Source organism: Paramormyrops kingsleyae, chromosome 25 (genome assembly GCF_048594095.1).
Source record: "Paramormyrops kingsleyae isolate MSU_618 chromosome 25, PKINGS_0.4, whole genome shotgun sequence".
In the NCBI taxonomy this organism is placed as follows: domain Eukaryota; kingdom Metazoa; phylum Chordata; class Actinopteri; order Osteoglossiformes; family Mormyridae; genus Paramormyrops; species Paramormyrops kingsleyae.
Window position 1 is genome coordinate 20,849,506 of NC_132821.1, and position 14,792 is coordinate 20,864,297.

The 14,792-nt window shown below is 38.0% G+C and overlaps 3 long non-coding RNA genes across 4 annotated transcripts; 2 read left to right on the forward strand and 1 right to left on the reverse strand.

Annotated features, from left to right (window-relative positions):
- Nucleotides 1-594: 594 nt before the first annotated feature.
- On the reverse strand, nucleotides 595-5,434 carry LOC111861049 (uncharacterized). The gene is made up of 5 exons (XR_011985679.1): nucleotides 5,090-5,434; nucleotides 4,688-5,000; nucleotides 4,518-4,610; nucleotides 4,319-4,402; nucleotides 595-3,517 (listed from the first exon to the last, which is right to left on the reverse strand). It is a non-coding gene; the product is annotated as an uncharacterized lncRNA (long non-coding RNA).
- A 43-nt stretch (nucleotides 5,435-5,477) lies between these two features.
- Nucleotides 5,478-8,753, forward strand: LOC111861051 (uncharacterized). Of its 2 annotated transcripts, none has more exons than XR_011985680.1 (6): nucleotides 5,478-5,524; nucleotides 5,657-5,837; nucleotides 6,211-6,347; nucleotides 6,594-6,758; nucleotides 7,011-7,107; nucleotides 7,604-8,753. It is a non-coding gene; the product is annotated as an uncharacterized lncRNA (long non-coding RNA). The 2 variants fall into 2 exon arrangements; XR_002842158.2 differs by having other exon boundaries at nucleotides 5,480-5,524; nucleotides 5,662-5,837.
- A 21-nt stretch (nucleotides 8,754-8,774) lies between these two features.
- On the forward strand, nucleotides 8,775-9,606 carry LOC140582883 (uncharacterized). The gene is made up of 2 exons (XR_011985682.1): nucleotides 8,775-8,982; nucleotides 9,420-9,606. It is a non-coding gene; the product is annotated as an uncharacterized lncRNA (long non-coding RNA).
- The last annotated feature ends 5,186 nt before the right edge of the window (nucleotides 9,607-14,792 follow it).

Here is a 14,792-nt window from a genome sequence, read left to right on the forward strand (position 1 = left end):
GTTGGTTACTTGTATCAACCTTGGCCTACTCCACCAGTTCGTTCTTTACATAAAGGTGGATTAACAAGTTCATTACCCACCTGCTGTACTAACCTATTGGTCACAAGTTAGCAACAGGGGCTGGAGAAATTAATAAATCACAACCTGTTTTTCAGTATCTAAAGCTTGGACATAACAAAAGGATGCCTTCAGCTCACAATGCACGGCCAGCTGTGATATTCAGTATGCTTGTTATATGTAGGATATTTAATATTTTTATTGAATGGACGACCATGTTGTCCTATGGTTCACGCATGAGTTACCTTATGTTATTCCTTCATCTAATGTTCTACATCCACACACGTTAAATAACATATATAATGTTGTATATAAAAATATAATGTTGAACATTTATGATCACCGCCTGTCTAGCTTGTATGAACTCAACTCAAATAACTTCCTTATTTATTCTTTCAGCAGTTTTTCCCTATTCCTTTAGTCGCCCCTGCTCAGTGTTACTTTGGCCCGTCGGCCCTGTTCAGTGTTACTTTGACCCGTCGGCCCTGCTCAGTGTTACTTTGACCCGTCGGCCCTGTTCAGTGTTACTTTGAGCAACAATACAATGCCGAATCTGGCAAACAGGGGAAGACGTGGACTGATATACAAAAGACAGAGCAAACGGAACAAGGCACAGGTGAGAACCATCAGGTAAAAACACGGGGTAACGAGGTGGGCGTGGCACACATGAGGATCGTACGGAGCCGGGCGTGACACTTCAAATATACTTAAAATAAATTCAGAAAGTCATGTATACTTCAATTATATTAATTTCATTCTTCAAAGTTGCTAACCAAAATTTGTGAAAACAAACCTAAAATAGCACAGTATTTTAAAATACATTTTAAGTATGTTAGCAGTTAAGTCAATTCATTTCTAGATGCACACTTTAAATGTATTTAATTTACTTTTCATAGCTTTTTGTACTAATGCACACTTCACAAGTTATAACACAAATAGGAACTACTGTGAACAATGGTTTATTTGAAAAAAATGTATGCGCATGTCTATAAAAAGAACAAACACATACATGTTAAATCAATATCTACATTTTCACTTGTAGCTTGAAATTCTTCTACCCCTTTAAAATGCCTAAATTAATTACAAAATTTGTAAACACATACATAACACTCCATAACTGCAATGTATTGCAATGACTGGAAGAATGCACCTTTCATGTTCTCTCAAAATAGCTCTATCAGTAAGACAAACTTATCTGTTTATGTTAAAAGTCCACCATGGAAATTTTATGAACAGTGCTAAAGGAACAACATATCTAATCCCGTTTGATATTATTTGGCAGAGGAATTGCAAATGATCTGGCTTTCAAACAGATCACAACACATTTCCTTTTGAAAGAACTTGGATGAACAGCAATTATATTGTCTGACCGTGTGACCTCATGCACAAATTTGCTGGATATATTTAGCTGTGAGTCTCTGTACAAATGCCCCCTTTTCTTTACCAATTCCTGTACTAAAACACAGCACCTTCTATTGCAGTCACACATTGCATAGTCATGCATGCATTGTGGCTTGGTTAGTACAAGACTTTTGATGCTACATAGCATTCCATCTTTGAGCTCTAAAGCAGAGTTGTTTCTTTTGCGTAATTTAGAGGATTCTGCGTGACAGACTATTCCATTGACAATAAAGCGGTTATAATAGCAGTAGGAATTTACTTTAAAGCCCAGTAACTGCTCTACTGCAATCCTGTGTGTAACAGGTACATTTTCTTGGGCAAAAGGACTACCAAAGACTCTTACGAGTTCGTTAATTCGCTGTGAATTTGTTACTAATACATTGGCATTTTGTAGTTCATTAAACAAGCATTGCACATTTTCATTAGCATCCCTCATGCATCTTTCACCATGTTCTCTCAAGCTCTTCCATCTTAAGAACTGCTTTACAATCTGCTGTGGTACATGTGTAGTTCCATTGAAAAATTTCAGGAGTGTTCCATTGAAGGATTCAAAAGAAAATGTAGATGTTGCCCAAAGGGGTCCCCAATTTCTGACGCTTGTTGCAATGTGGGTTAACAAATGAACATTGAATGTTACATTTTCTGTGCCATACAATCTTTCAAATTCAGTGACAAGCTTTTTCAGTGAGAGCTCTGCAAAGTCAAGATTGCGTATTTTCACTTTCTCTTGAAGCAATGTGTAAATTCCAAAAACTAAAAGAAAAAGATTATTCCAGAATTTTTTTGGGAGAACATCTTTAAAAACTGGTAATGCATAAAACAAAAGAAAAGCCCTCCATTCTGATGCCTTCCAGAATTTGCGATCTTGTACAGAACGAGGTGTTCTTGTCACCTCTACTGGAGGCTGGATTGCAGTTAGCTGTTTATCAACAACATCAGTTTTAGTTCCAATGTACCACTCTTTTTCATGATTACATGAATCAAACCACAAAGATACAAGCTGTCTTGTAACACCCAGACACACACTGTGTTGATATTCTGGTACAAAGCCTTTTATCATTTGGAACTTACTGAGTTTCATTAGTGGGGATGGCCCCTTGACACCAAATCGAGGTTCTTTTGGTGTTGCTGCCATTGCATGGATATAATGTTCTTCCTCTGATCTCAAAGAGGGCTCAGGGGTACAAGATGGGTAGGGACCTCCTCCTTTATGGTAGCAAAAATCGCATCCATAAGTACCATTAAACTGCTTAGTATTTCTGAGGAGAGGTCGAGCAACAGAATCAGAACTACAGAGCAGAACATGCACTCTTGAAACCTGATCTCTGTTTTGTGCATCCTTCCATTTGATTCCATCTTTCTCAAGTGCAAGAGCTTCACTCACAAAGGGGTGTAGCAATGTAAACATGTTGGGTTTATTTTTCCCAAACCAAAGACAAGGGACACAAATATTATTCTTTCTCTGTTGTGGGTCTAGCTCAATTATTCGACACTGAATAGGCCAAATCTGACATTTGGAACTCTTGAACACAGGGATTCCATCACAATTCCATAACAAGCTGATGTCATTCTCACCAAGATCCCCACTGCATACAAGTTTTTGATACTCCATTCCATATTGTATGTCACAAAGTTCACCTTCTGATTTGACTTTTTTGCACCATGAAAGATTAGGATTTTCTAAAACATCCTTAATTTGGGACGTCAAGTTAAGAACCAAAAAATATGAGCCGTTCAACAGGCTTTCATTAACATTAAATTCAGCCCTACATAAAATACAATGCTTTGGACTATTGTGACTAGTCCCAATATAGCCTGAACAGGAGGAACAGTAGAAATGTGGTTCATAATGTCCATACTCTCCATATGCTTTGTGAAAGAGATAAACTGTTGAAGGCACCAGTCCTGGGAAATGTTCATTAAACAACCTTAGGAGATGTTCAAGTGCTTTCCCTGTGAGGTTGTGTCGAAGAATGTATGACATCAGTAAAAGCAGACTCTGCCCTTTGGTCAGAGGTGCACCAGGGTAAAGGGGATCACAATCATCAGCTTCATCCACCTAGAGAGAAAACAAGATTAACATATACAACTCTGGAAAAAATTAAGAGACCACATCAGAAGTTACAGTCTCTGAAACTCTTAATTGAAATGTATTATGAATGTTTTAGTGATATCCATTTTGATATCCTGCTTTATCCTGAGCCATAGCAATGGGTCTCAAACCTTTCCTCATTTTGTCAGGTTTGGTTCAGCTGATCAGATATCACATCCTCATTAAGATGAATATTGGTGTTGGAATTTATCACTTAATACTTAATACTGCACATGGAATGACAGCCATACATAAAGAAATTCAGAGCTGGCCATATTACATGGCAGCGCAGACAACATCACAGCCGTGGGCACACACTCAGCCATGTGCTTACATGTTATTAGTGTGAAAGTTCTTCACTGTGAGTTCAGAAGTCACAAAGCTCACAATTTGTAACACATGTAATAGCATTTTACCTATACATATGTTGGAAACAAAGAAAATGTGCTTTGTTATATTACCCACTGTACCTATTATTATTTGGAAAACTATAGTACACTTCAGTTTATTTTTTATTATTATTCTTATTTGTTTGTTCTTCAGTTTTACTCATTTGGAATTGTAAAGTTTACAAATTCTTTTATTATGAATTAATGTAAATATATATGAATTTTATGTAAATATTAAAATGTAATACCGTGATATAATACCATCAATGTCTAAAAAGTGAAAAATACTGTGATATTAATTTTAGGTCCTATCACCCAACTTTTATATACAGCAATTTAAAAATTATTTGTGCAGATGTGATTTAAAAATTGACAGTACCTGCCTGCTCTTTTCAGAATGTATCTCGCCTTGTTAATTATTATCATCTTCATCATTTTGTTGAGTGTCAGCTTCTGCAATGTGCTAGACAAAAACAGGATAATTTGCTTCAACTTTTTCCATAAATGACAGTGCACTTGTACACCTTGTTTAGAATTCCATTATGCTATTTAATTGTAATGAAACAGCTTAAACTTACGAATGTGCATTTTTCTTCCTGTAACTGTCCGACATCTGTTTCATTTTCATCATGTACATCAGGGCCATGGGCTTCGAATAATTCATCTGAAATCTTAAAATGTACAGTCAGACTATTATATGTTTCCACTCATGCAGAATATCTACTTTTCTCAAATGTATTTTATTTACCTTCAGTTGCTTTGTCTCTTTTCCAAGGAATCCCACAGCACCTTCTTGCTCAGATTCATTAGCTGTTTTCTCAGAATGCCCAACTGAGCACAAAATTTTTTTTTTTATGTTTTACATATATACCAGTAATTCAGTCAAATTTATATTATACAATACATATTTTAATGATTTCACTTTGAACAAATATAACACTGCTATAAATTTTAAAAATAAGACTTACGTTGCTTTGTTTTTTCCTGTAAGCACTTTTCCTAGGAATAGGGATTCCGGATTCAATGTATGACTTATAATGGGTCTTGCTAGTCTGTTGTACCTCCAGAACAAAAGATTGAATTATGTTAAATGTTCAGTAACACTACACAGTATAATAAATTAAATTGCTAATTAAGTCAGATGTAATACCTTTGTCACCTTGCGTCTGTATTTAGTCTTCTTCGGTACTCGCGAATCATCCTCCTCCAAGAATCTCTTATATCTTCCTCTTTTTTTGCCATTTTCACACCATTCATTCATCCTCAGATGTTGAAGTTTATGAATATATAAATTCAGAAAAAAATCTGAATCTGCAAGCTGCCGAAGTTAAATCTGACTATCAGTATCATAACATTTCATCTTGTATATTTTGAGAATTAGGCAACTTGCTTTTAACACTAAATATTATATGCCACGATGGTAATAGAATATTAAACCAGCAAACGTCTTTTCGATTGGCTGATCTAAGCAAAGCTTGCGCGCCAAATGTGACCAATGACAGCGCGACAATGCAATTTTTTACATTAACTGTAAGTTAAACTACTTACAAATTGCGGCAGTTGGGGTGTGATGATCGGTAAAACGGTGTGTATTTTATACTTTACGAAGCACGAATGCAAATAGTTCCTTGATTTACCAGATTCTTCTCTACTTAATTAACAACGCAGAGCGGCATTGATGTCTGTAAAATACAATTTAGCATTATTTTATTTTCAGGATAGGTCTGTAGAGGTGGAACGCTTAGATATTGTAGACAAATCAGACAAGAAGGACATAACGCAGGTTACAAAATGCCCCGATTTAGAGTCTGAAGACGGTTCGGTGGAAGTTCTTTGGCCATCGAAAAAAGGAGGGAAGAAAGAACACGGTATCGCTGCAAAGATATTGCTTCTTGGCGGTAAGATAATCTGAAGATCCGTATTTATACGTGTTAGCTGTAAGATTAACACTAGTCTGGTGAAGTAGCTAGTAGATGCGGTTAGCATATTCTGTTGTCCATACCTAAATCTGCCACCGAGTCTACGTTAGCTCATTGCTTTGAGATAAAAGTAATTATTTTTCACTCTCGGGGTCCATGGCGTGTGCTAAACTGCAGAATTTTTGTTTCGGCGCCCATTTTAACAAATTAGAACATGAACAGCACAATCGAAACAGATTGGCAGGTCAAAAAACTGAATACATAGCCAAGAAAATTGCAATCGGTGCAACTGTACAGTAAAAGTTCATATGCTAAATAGTGTGCATACCCTTCTTTAATGTCATTATTACAGATGACTGGAAAACCATGGCTGAACAAAGAGACAAGTTCATTAGTGGAGAGGATATTTGGAAAACTTCTGTGAATGTGAAGAGAAAGAGAAAAGTAAATAGCAGATTCGTTGTTGAAAATGTCAATGAAAAAAAGAAGGTAAGCAAACAATCACTATTGTTAGATTAGTCAGAAGTGTGAATCCCTGAAATGTTTCCAACCATTGAAGGCACGGTAAATATAAATGCAAATGATCTGACAGTTGTAAAACAATGTTATTTACTGGAAGTATAATCAAATTACCAGTACCATATGTTATTATTTCAAAAATGCATTGATGTTATAAAATAAATATATATATTTTTTTAACCATTTTTAACCCTGGCCATTTTAATTTGAATATAGGAAAACAACCCCACCCTAAACAAGGATGCCGCCATTGCAATGGCAGAAAAGCTAAAGAAGGAAATTCAGAAGAAAAGGTCTGTAATTCCCACAGAGGTCCGTTATGATTCTGAAGAAAGTGAATATGACTGTGCCCGACATCAAAGGAGTATATCAAAACGACTGGTAAGGATATATTTTGTTGAATTATAAATTAAACATGTTCAATACAAATACAAGTTTATTTGCCAGTAAATTATAAATTTGCATCTATAAACTAAAATTAATAAAATAATATGGTGCAGTGTGCAGCCTTCCTCCCAGGGTTTCCCAAACATGCTTCCAGAGTTCTATGGCTCTGCACGTTTGTGGATACCCGCACTCATCTGACGACTGAGAAGGGTAACAACTTGATGCTTTCTTTTCTTTTTCTTTTAGTTGGTAAGTGATTCAGAGGATGACGGCTACATCAAACCAAGTACAACTCAAAGTGCCAGCTGTTGTCTTGACATAGAGACCATAAAGGCTCTTAAAAGTATGTTTTCTATGCTACATACAACCATCACATGCATATTAACTATTTTAATAGTGATAAAAAAAACACAAATGTAATGCAGGATAGTATCATGGTGACTGTGATGTCTAATTTTGACTGGCGAACAACACAATCAAGTCAACACAATGACAAACCTTTTTAAGTAGAGAAGATGTGTTGAGTACAAATACTCTTCATACCATTATTATTTGTGTGACAAAATTATTTCAAGGTAAATAAGTGCAAATAAAATGTGTTAAATAACATTGTGCTTCTTCATAAATGGCTTTATGGTTCAAATATAAATCATCCAATAATTTTGTATTGTTACTGCAGAAGGCACAAAGTGTTGTTGGTGATGCTCAAAGTTATGCATATTCAGTAGCATATTTATGAAAAAGCATATCACTTTACATTAAATCTATGCATTTAAATGAAATATTTACCTTCATACACAGCACTAACCAAAACATTGCAAAATACCATTTCTCTTCAGAGCTACCTGCAATTGTCAAATCCCTAAAGGATGTAGTGTCAAAATTGCCATTGGCTGGCCACATGGGCTCGCCACCCCCCTGGAACACTCCAAGCAGCGAATCAGCAGGACCTTCAAGCTCTGATACACCAGCTTCAGCAAGTTCACCAGTCATGCTATTAAGCCTTTTGTTGTAATTCTTTTGTTACATTTTGCAGATGACCTTTAATAGTTCCTTACAAAATAGGCAATAACTGCATCTAACTCATGTTATTGCCATATTTTAAAAACTGAATTATTTATTTAACTAACTTTCAGTGTATATTGCTATCCTTGTTTGTTGCATTGGGTGTATTAGATTAGGGCTGCCCAGCTAGGTAATTAGATTTCAAAGAGCACAGCCCACTTCTACATAATGTTCAGCTAAGGTTATCCACATAATGATCCAGATGAGGTGAGCAGGACGCTGAAAGAACAGAAACACTCTTTGCCTCACACCAATTGGTGGTGGGCAGTGGTAGCCTAATGGTTAGGGAGTTGTTCTTGTGATCACAGGTTGCTGGTTCAATTCCTAGGCCAGTAATGTGTCACTGAGGTACCCCTGAGCAAGGTATCGTCCCACATCACTGCTGGTGTAGCTGCATGCCCCACTGCTCCTACATGGATGGGTTAAATACAGAGGTCATGTTTTATTGTGGTGTGTTCACAATGATAAATACTCATAAATGCTGTTGCTACTATTGTCTATTCTATGGTTGGTTCAGTACCAGAACTTTCAGTTTGGTACAGTTCCTGGCATGGTAGATTGGTATTAGTTCTGTACCAATGAAACAAAATTAAATAAACATTTACATCAACTGATAAAATTAATAAACATCAAACAAGTGTAATTGTTTGTACATTACATTAAATGAGCAAAAATGGCAACTGGGTAATTTTTGTATTATTTCTCATTCAGGCTTTTCAAGACATTAATGGTTATAATAAAGTTTGGCTAACCTTACATGATAAGTTCTAAAGATGGGAAATATTGTTAACAAGCACAATATTAGCACATAGATAGGGTACCCATATTTTGCTTTACACAGCATCTTAACCTTTGTTGGACATGGGATTGTAGGTCTGAAGTACATGACTAAAAGGAAGTTAATCATAAAGAAAAATTAAGCATAACATTTTGCTTTCAGGTAACATTGCCTAACTCAAAATTCAAGTCCAGAAAAGGCTCTTTGGTCGTTTGAGCAAAACCAGGATGTCACTTTATACACAAGAGCTGGCACTACTGCTTTTCGGGAAGGAGACATTGGCATCCTCATCGATCACAGGGAAGCATGCAAGCAATCATAAGGACCTGCCAGAGAAAGACCAGCTAGACCCTGAAAAGGTTGAGGCATTAATAGGTATGTCTTGTGCACAATTTAGGCAAGTTGCCTATTGTAGTTTTTGTAAAGTTTGCATTTCCGTGAAGTCTTAGTATGTCTTTTAAACAAATCTATTCACAATCATATCAGTTCCATGACACTGAAAATTTGGAAAAGCTCTGTAAATGTGAAAAGAGAGGGATCTCAACCAAACTCAGTGCTCCTGATAGCTCCAATGATGTGTGGAAATACATTATCCAGATTTTAGGGAAGTGATGTCCAGAAATCCCTTTTGTGTGTGCAAGTTACTATTGCAACTCTAATTAGGGGACTGATTGTGAACAAAGGGTGACCTGTGTACACACAGATTTTGCAGATGAGATTTCATATTTTTGGTTTGCCTTCATTTGAAACTCTTGATTTAATGCTCAACATTTGTCTGGTTCAGTAAAACTGATCTGGAATTTTCTCAACAGATTGCGTCATTGCACAATTCCCAGGGACCTCTGCCCAAGAGGTGAAGAATATTTTGAGGAGAAAGTGCAATAACGAGAGCTTTGCAAAACAAAAAAACAGCAAGTAAAGTGTTGATGCTGATTGTTCTTTTGTTGTTTTGATTTATATGTTGTGGTTGATGCACATAATAAAAAAAACTTTTGTTAATGTTGTCTCGAATTTTCCTCCCAGTTTTAACGGAATAACTTTTCCATATTAATATGCTTACTTAATGGTTGTAGTATATTTAAAGTATGATCCTTTTATGGCATGTAACAACTCACTACTAGCTTTTAATGTACTATATGTGCAATTTTAGCATGCTAACGAAACATTTAAACCGCAGTAAAATTAAACTATTAATGCTTACATATCATGTAAATAGTATATGGGCAATATATTTTCAGCATCTTACAAGTATGTTTAAAAGTACATTACATTAAATCTATTTAAAGTATATTTAAGTATGAAATAAGCTGGGTCAAAAAAGTATGAAGTCAATACACTGAATATATTTTTAAGGTATTAAATTAATATCAGTATCACAACTTTAGTATATTAATTATACTTAAAGCTGGGTCAAAAAAGTCTGATAGAAGTATTCTCTAAATAGGGTGTGCTTAAGTATATTAATGGTATACTATTTTTTCACAAGGGATAAGACCAGAAAGCTAAGGCTAGTGGAACTTAGCACTCTACATATGTAAGGAGTACTTTTACAAAAGTTTACAAAAAAGCAAGCGGCACATTTTGAAAGATTTTCTAAATTTTAATTTTTGCTATATTATTGCTTAAAATATTTTTCAATGTCAGTGAAAAAGCAGTATGTAGTTATGATTTGTTAATACTGTATTAAAATTAGATTTAAAAAAAAAAAACTTTTTAAGTGAAATTGTGGAAAATTTTATAAGGGTCATTGAGAAGTGATGGAAAAGTTATGCGATACCATTCATTACAAACTACGAACCCTGTAAATGACTAAACTTGTTTAACATTTTCCATTTATAGGTCACCGATGCATTCATCCACCATCTCATTAAAAAAACAACAGGTGAGTTATAATTGTTGATGTATTAATGCTTCTATAAATTGCAAGCATGCTTCTTTGCATACTTACTTTTGTGTTAACTTTTAACAGAAACCAGTATACCACCTGTGTGTAGCTGTGTCAACTTTGCTATTTTCTGGAAAGTTTTGATGCCTCTTGAAGGTATTCAAGTAATCCAGAAGTTAAATGGTTGCATAACAGAGCTATCACTAACTCGCCAGTGTGGCAAGTGCAAACATGAGAGACTGTGCTGAGATCAATGCAGTGTGGCAAGTGCAAACCCAACCAACACGAGCTACAGCAAGATTCCAACAGTTGCGGCGTTGGGGGTTAAGGGCCTTGCTCAAGGACCCACAGACGTGCTGAGGCTGGGTTTGAACTGACGACCTTGTGATTACACAGGCTAAGCCACTGAGCCACACGCTGAAGCACTCAGACGTCTTGTGGGATGATGACAATACAACAGGCACAAAATATTCACATGATAACTACACTGGATGTACAAATCAGTCTTCCTGTTGTAGTATCAACTGTCGTGAAATAATCTTAAATGTATATTTTGTGAATTTTTTTGGTAATATGATCTGTATCAGTAATCATTTAGGTTACAAAGTGTGTCGTTTGTAGCCTAGTCTGTGGTCAGTTGTATACTGTGCTACATTGTCAACAAGGCAATAGAGTTGCAGTAAAAACTATATTGTGCAGTAACAGTGCAGTAATTCAGGGTTATTCCAAATCATGTTCTTTTAACCCAACTTTAAATGTTGTGGACTATAATTTGATTAACTGTAGTTGGATATTTCAGTTCATTTTGAATAGATTATTTCAAATGGTATGCTCCTAGGAAATGTAGAGGACTACTGTGTGGTTTGCGCTATGTTGGAAGGGAACGCTGACGAAAGCATTATTGAAATGGTAAGACCTCGTATTCCCATACAAAATATTCCCTTTCTACTTTAACATCTCAACTTTTAAAAGAAACATTTCCAAACAGTATAGCATTGACTGAATTTACAAAAGTAGAACTCCTGAAAATATACCTGATCTTTGAAATGAAAACATTTTAACGGACCAAAAGGTTCACACACCTTACTATGAACTCACAAAATGCTTGTCCTAACCTCACATATTTTAATATAGATTAAAAATATTACATTTCTCAAAAGATTTGTTTCATTGTTTCAGATGACGTATTACTTTAACTGTCCTTTAGGTGCAGTGTGACCTCTGCAGTAGATTGGCACATTATAAATGTGCCAAATACAAGAAACACTTCTCCACTTATGTTTGTGGCAAATGTTCAGAAAAATAAACTTCAGTTTATCTTATGCAGTTTTTCTTTAAACCTGCTTACTTGTTTTTTATTTAAAACATTCACAGATTTTTATAAAACTGAGGAAGACGTTTTTTTTTTTATCACATATGATGCCCACAATGTGATTAAAACCAGCAAAAATGCATGGGGCATAGGAAGCTAACTACTACCTCATCAATGATGATTTTATGACATTACATTCTTATCATGGCATTAAAATTCCTTATAAAAAACTGCCACCCCACTAAAAGCTTTAGGCAGCAGTTTCTGACAGCATAAAACTACATGTAAAAAACTGCTACCCCACTAAAAGCTATAGGCAGCAGTTTCTGGCAGCATAAAACTACTTGTAAAAAACTGCTACCCCCTCTAAAGTACAGGAATGTTATTTTGATAGCATAAATCCTTATACAGATGTCCAGTCAGGACTATGGATAGGAAATTTTGGCAACGTAGCAAAATCCGTCGGATGTAACTGAAAATTTCTGTTACGGTAGCAAATTCTGGCAAAGCAGCAAAAAATGGCCGTCGTCCAAGCCCTTAAGTGAAAAAAGGCGACTGGCTCTCTCTGCGACGGAAGGTTCAAAAGTGTCCAACAGGTGGGCTTTAAGTGCAGCGTATTTGTTGTGTGCTGGAGGGTGTTTAAGTAAGCTCACCGCTCGGGATGCCGTGGAGCTGCTCAGTGCTGCCACAACAGTAATATTTAGTGTCGTCGGCGGTGATCTCCCGCAGTTGCGTTTCTGTCTGGGCGGACCATACTGAGGCTGACGATTCCCAGAACTCGGGCAGTTTGAGAGAGACGGCGTTCACGGTCATGTTCACTCGGGGGAGTCCCTGGATATGTCCAGCAGACAAACATCGGGGTCACTAGTGTGGAAATCGGACAAATTCTCACAAGCAGGGACGCACGTCACCCTCCTTTATTATCCCGCAACCACAGAACAATCCAGTCACGTGAAGATGAGCACTAATTGCAATAGGTCAATCGCAAACTGGGATAAGATATAGATAGCCAAATATACTGTAGATTATACTTTAAGTATTCATGAGCAACATAACCACAAATAGACTTGGTAGTATGGTGAATAAATAAACCAAACCTTAAACTGTCATGTTTAAGGGGTTGGGGGGCTATCTGTCTGTTATTAAAATGTCAAAGATCTTGTATATTTGTGACAAAATTCATTTCACTGCATGTTACCGTGCATGTGACAAATAAAGCTCTTGAATTACACTAGACTAGTTAAGATGAGGGATATAGTGATTAGTGCTGTTACCTCATACCTGTGGGATCTGGGTTCAAGTCTCTGCCAGGACTCCATGTGTGTGGAGTTTGCATGTGCTCCCTGTGTCATTGTGAGGTTTCTTCTGGGTACTCTAGATTCCCCCCATAGTCCAAAAATATGCTGAGTTTAATTGGGTGTGTGAGTGTGCCCTGCGATGGGTTGGTGCCCCATCCTGGGCTGCTCCCTGCCTTGCATCCATATGTTCCATATCACTTGCGGCCCTGAATAGGACAAGCGGTTACAGAAAGTGAATGGATGGATAGTAAAGATGAGCAACGGTTACAAATGGCAAAGAAGCTGACAAAAAAATGACAGCGATGTATTGCCTGGATGACCCTGCCACCACCCCTCCCCCCACACCACCCAACATCTATCTATAGCCCTTCTACGCTAGGCTTGAGTGGTATCTAATCTTTCATACTGTCATACCACTATTATTCCAGTGTATAGAAATCCTGGTGGTGGGGGGGGAGGTTCCGTGATTAAATTTGCTGAGCTTGGGGTGGACCTACCATAAATTGTACTGAGCTAAAATACCACGGTATACAGTGCCAGTTAAGAGTTTGTATACGCCAAGCCACCTACCAAGGAGAGTGATAGTGTCCCATCACATAACCTGGCTACCTGACTTACACCCAGTACAGATGATTGTAGAGGAATTTGACCAGAGACTGAAGGAAAAGCAGCCAATGCGTGCCCAGTATATATGTGGGAGCTCCTTCAGGACAGCTGGAAAAGCATCCCAGGAGGCCACCTCATGAAACTGGCATAGAGGAGACAATCAGGTCAGCCAGTTGTGATGACCTGCTCGTCCGATCCTCCTGTGTGCCACGCCCCCTCATTTACCTCGTGTGAAACCCCGATTGTTATCCGCTGTTTTGGGTTATTCCTGATTTGTCTTGTGTATTTCAGACCATGTTCGAGTCCGTTTCCCTAGGTCTGCCATTGAAGTCTCATGATGTTGTGCTGCCTGTCTTTAACTGTTCCAAGTCCCTGCTCCCAGTCTCCATGAAATCCCGTATTCCCCAGTCTTACGCGTCCCTCTCCTGCTTCCCCATTCCATGCACCGCTACCAGTCATGACAGAATGACAGACCTCGGGAAAAAGATGCCTCGTATCGGTGAGGAAAAGGCTGCTGACCTCACTGAAGAGGAGTACCTCGTCCTCACGGATGAGGTCATTTATTGGCTGCGGCAACCTGAGATCCGAAAGGATCCCGCGGCATGGGCTTTAGCCAACCGGAGCAGGAACATCCTGCAGGAGATGTCCCTGCCCGGCGACGCGCACCTGGCTGAAGAGGTGCACGAAAATCTCCGCCAGCTTCGAGAAAGGCCAGCGGAATAGATGATGTGGCAGGTGGCTATCGACAGCGGACTACCTTACGATCACCTGTCTGAAACACCCCGGAGCTTGTCGGAAGCTGGGAGAAAGAAGGGACAGCGGAATCTCCGAAAGCAGAAAGACACACCGGGGATCTTCCTAGGGGCTACCCAGATCTCCGCTGTTTCCCCTGCCAGGTGTCTGAGGAAACCCCTTCCAATTGTTGACCCGGCGGTGTTCACCCCGGAAGTCACCACCGCCGCATCCCGCAAGCAGGTACTCGAAGCCCGCAACTCTGCCGCTATGCTGCCAGTGCCGGCAGCTCATTCCTTCCAAGGAACGTGCCTGGCCCTTAAAGAGGCCAGGTCCAGGGGGGATGCCATCC